The 4,162-nt window shown below is 42.7% G+C and overlaps 1 pseudogene; it reads right to left on the reverse strand.

The window, feature by feature from the left end:
* Nucleotides 1-304: 304 nt before the first annotated feature.
* Nucleotides 305-3,817, reverse strand: LOC144127827 (uncharacterized; annotated as a pseudogene).
* Between the last annotated feature and the right edge of the window lie 345 nt (nt 3,818-4,162).

Below are 4,162 nucleotides of genomic sequence, written 5' to 3' on the forward strand. Positions count from 1 at the left end.
GGTTAGGGCTTTCTACAGATGCTGCAAAAGACCCACTACACGGCTTAAACGCAAGCCCCTTGGGATCTTTACATTTACCAAAAGCTGTATGTGGCAGAAAGCACATACTCAGTGTTATAACATTGAATAATAGCATTTCAACAAAATTATCACAGAAATTTAAAGCAATGTGCATGCATAGTTCCAGGCACAACAAAAAGAAAAAGACTTATGTTGACAGAATGAGAGTTGGACTATGCGTATGGTACAGTCAGACACTGAAAGCTACACACCTTTTCTCAGCAAATAAAGCTACCACTAGCGGTCACAGCACTGTGAATGCAACACAAACACTAGTTTCATCACAGTAAAAAGGTATAGATTTTCCAGTGTCCGCTACACCAAAACAATGCCACACAAATAGTACTTCTGTTTACTTGTTCCAGCAACAAGTCTATCCATTCTGTGCGAGAACTATACTCATGCATAGCAGGCAACGCTGCAGAAGTAATGCATTCGCAAAATCATATTACTCCACCACGTATCATTTGTTCTTCTCGAAACTTTGGTGAGCGTTTGGATGAAAACAAAAAGAGCAGTATGAAAGGAAGTGGTAGCATTGATAATCACGGTTGAAGATATATGAGTCGCTCACTGTTCGGGCTCTCTGGCTATAATTTGCACTGAGTGTGAACTACTGTCTGGGTGCGAACTAAGTAACAGTGATTCGCACTACCAACTGCATATCATACTGCAACATGTAATTCTTGCTTCTTGAAGTCTCGATGGACGAAATTGTGGAAAGAAAGTCCAGGAGGTACCAGCTGCGCCCTTAATGTTTGTTGCAATGAAGTGAGCGTGTTCACTTTAGTTGTATGGCAAACTACTTTTTGGGCGTGGGCTTTGCCTGCTGAAACAGGCGCACTAGTTTTGGCAGCATTGCCTGCTACGTATGAAGAAGAGTATAGGCCCAAGGTGCGCAATATTTTGTGATAAGGAAAACTTTATCCCTTGCACAAAAAAAGGCAAAAAAATGCTTGCCCCAGTTCCGCCCAAAATAATATTTCACTGAGAGGAACTTGTCAAGAAACAAACTAATCTTTTTCAAACAGGTTTGGCAAATCAGCGACATAGTGTCTGTGGCCAACAGACAGAGCAACTGACACTCTACCTACTTCACTCAAGAAAAGCAAAACATAACGAAAACTTTGCACATATGAGGTCATATGCGAAATGCCTTTGTAGCCCTTACATGCAAGTGACGCACATGTCAACATACATCTGCTGTCTGCAAGCTCATAAATGCTGAGTACTTCGTAGTAATGACCCTGTGTGCATTTAAAGACACAATTGTTCGTTTTTTTTCCCGGGTGTAGTCAGAACTATGCAGCAGCTAGCCTTTTAGCAATACACGCTGAAACCTTGTCAGTCCTGTCGGAATGTACCCTAGTTTAAGCAAAAAGGCATTTTTCTCATTCTCAGCCACAGTGTTAAGCATAAAACCTGTTCCCAAAAGCTGACATTCCAATTTGTCAGTACTTGGCATATTCATCAGCTGTGCACAGGCAGATTTTTCTTTAGGTGACAGATCTAAAGTGTTTGCTAGCTCTGTCATCTGAAGCTTCATTGCGAATTGTTCAACAATTTGACCAGGCACACCACTGCATCACTTATCAGTTTTAGAAGCTGGCCATTTCCAGATTCGAAAAATGAAAGCAGAATGTGCCCGGAGAGGTCCTAATTCCAGAACTCTTCTTGGGAGGTGTAGAAGCTGGTGCAAATTAAAGCTCATAGCTCCCTTCCCATACAAGATTTGAGCTTGAAAGACAAATAATGAAAGCTTATCCATTGCATCACATATATCATCTTTGCTGATGTCATCTCTGAGCAAAAGGTGAACAACAGACACCAACAAGCAAAAATGGCTGTGATATGAACATGGCAAGATGCCGTCAAGGCAAGGTGCAGCATAGAACAAGAACCACCATTGCCATTCACTCGCCTTCCACAAGGCCCCGTCCTCAACAGTCCGAGGTAGCCTGGTCATCCATCGAGGGGGTTTGATGTTCACCAGCCTGCAGTCGACTCTGCTTACTGTGGTAGGTGACCCAATATAAGCTGGAGAATCGGCAGAGCTGAGCCATATTTTTGCCAATTGTCTGCAAACGCCTTCAAGTACAGAGTGCATGTAGTCTGGACTTATGCACCAAACTAAATCAAAATCTGGGAGACAAGCCAGTGGTGAATAACCCTTAATGCCACGTGATGGCGCACCACTAGACAATGAGGCTTGAATGTCTTGCCTGACACTTGCGTCCGTCGGTAGGGTTGGCATTTTTTGAAGCTAGGAAAAAACCTACCTTGGCGCCAATAAATTCACACAGACAAAAGACACAAGGAGACAATGGACAGGCGCCAAAAAATATACCAACTATTTTAAAAAAATGCTATACCAACTAGCCCAGCAACATACCTTACTTAGGGTTGGGTCGTCACCATCTTCACACACTGGGTATTTCATAGACCCTGACAGTGAAAGGCAACATTCAATGCATAAAACGCCAAATAAATTTAAAGTAAAGTTTCACTAGTGAAGCAAAATATATACGAAGCGCAACTTCAGTATACTCTCAATATTGTTACTTTGCATTCAACTATTAATTCTCAATGTACTTATGTTTCTCAGCCTATCCCTCTATAATGCTTCCTGTGAAGCCCTGAGGGTATTATTAATAAACTGATCTTTGCTAACTCCATCTCTCTTTACCAATTGTTATTTTGTCACTATTTTCTTTGATAATTCCTCCATGTAATGTCCACTTCTGGGTTTAGTGAAAATTAAAGCTCTTATCCATAGTAAAAAAATAAATAACTATTTCAACACAACACACAAAATAACAATACACACTATGCTACATCTGCTTGTCACCAAGAGAATAAAATGCTGCACTGAGCCAGGCTTTAGGCATTTAAAGATAAAGCTGAGCCATAAACTTTGTGTAAGCAGTGTAAAAGGTGTAGCTTTACTCGCCGCTGAAAAAAAACTCCTTTGTGATGACAAAAACTGGAGCCATAATATCCATTAAATTGTTTCGTATTAAGAACTGCAGCACACACTGGTGCGTCAACACAGCAACAGATCACCTTGACATGCAATGACACCATTAGTTCTCCACACTACCACTTCACAGCGCCAGTTCTGGCAATACAGTCAACAAAAACTTGTAGGAAAGACTGCATCTTTGGGTGCTTTTCCCAAAGTAAAGTCCACAAAGAAGTACATTGTTCCAGCAGACTGGCACAGGCAGTTCACTTATGACACACTGAATTGGCTACAATAACGACCTGCTGCACTTGAAGGCGTTCGCCCCATCAGTATTAAAAGTTATCGAGATATCACTCCATGAGCCTGTCTCCATCTTTTGCCTGTATAGCCGACCATCTGTTATGTCCTTGATGCTCGCTGCATCATGTGGCTCCGACTCTCTCTCCTTCAGGGACTCGAGAAGAACAGCTTCGGTATCTTCACTTGAGAGGAGGACCTCGATTTGCTTGTTTGTGTTCAGCACTGTAAAGAAGTTCTGCAATGAGTTCAAGGTCGTGCACTGATCACAAGTGAAATCCTTTCCGCACAAATCTGGAACTATCGATCCACATGCATGACAGAACTAATGCTTTTCTATGATGTCCACTTCGAATGCTTCCATGCTTTCCTGAGCAAGTACTTCAAACTGGGCAAAGCTGGCTTACTGATTAATAGATTAATCACAGTAACGAGCTTCTCCATGTCAGTCCTGTTCAAAACGACTGATGTGCTGTAAGCCATCAGCATCAACATGGCCTCTCTTACAGTGATTTCTGGGTTTGGCAGTTTTTCGTTGAGAAAATGAGAGAGCAAAAATCATCCGTAGATGCTCCCGGCACATCGTCATGCCGCCATTTTCCACACTGTAGGCAGACGTAGTGTCAGAGTCATTTTAGCTGCGAGTGCAGCGATCGGCAATGTCTTCGCTCCCGGCGTCGTTGTCTACGTCTGGAGTCCTGCTTTGTTCAGCTGTAGAGCTTCCGAAGTTATCGGAGGGAGCAAACGAGGACATCCAATCGGGCGCTCTGATGAAGCTGCAGCTCCGCTGCCTCTCTTGGTGCAAAGATATCTGCGGTACCACATACTCCTGTTCCAAGT

Source organism: Amblyomma americanum, chromosome 1 (assembly GCF_052857255.1).
Source record: "Amblyomma americanum isolate KBUSLIRL-KWMA chromosome 1, ASM5285725v1, whole genome shotgun sequence".
In the NCBI taxonomy this organism is placed as follows: Eukaryota; Metazoa; Arthropoda; class Arachnida; order Ixodida; family Ixodidae; genus Amblyomma; species Amblyomma americanum.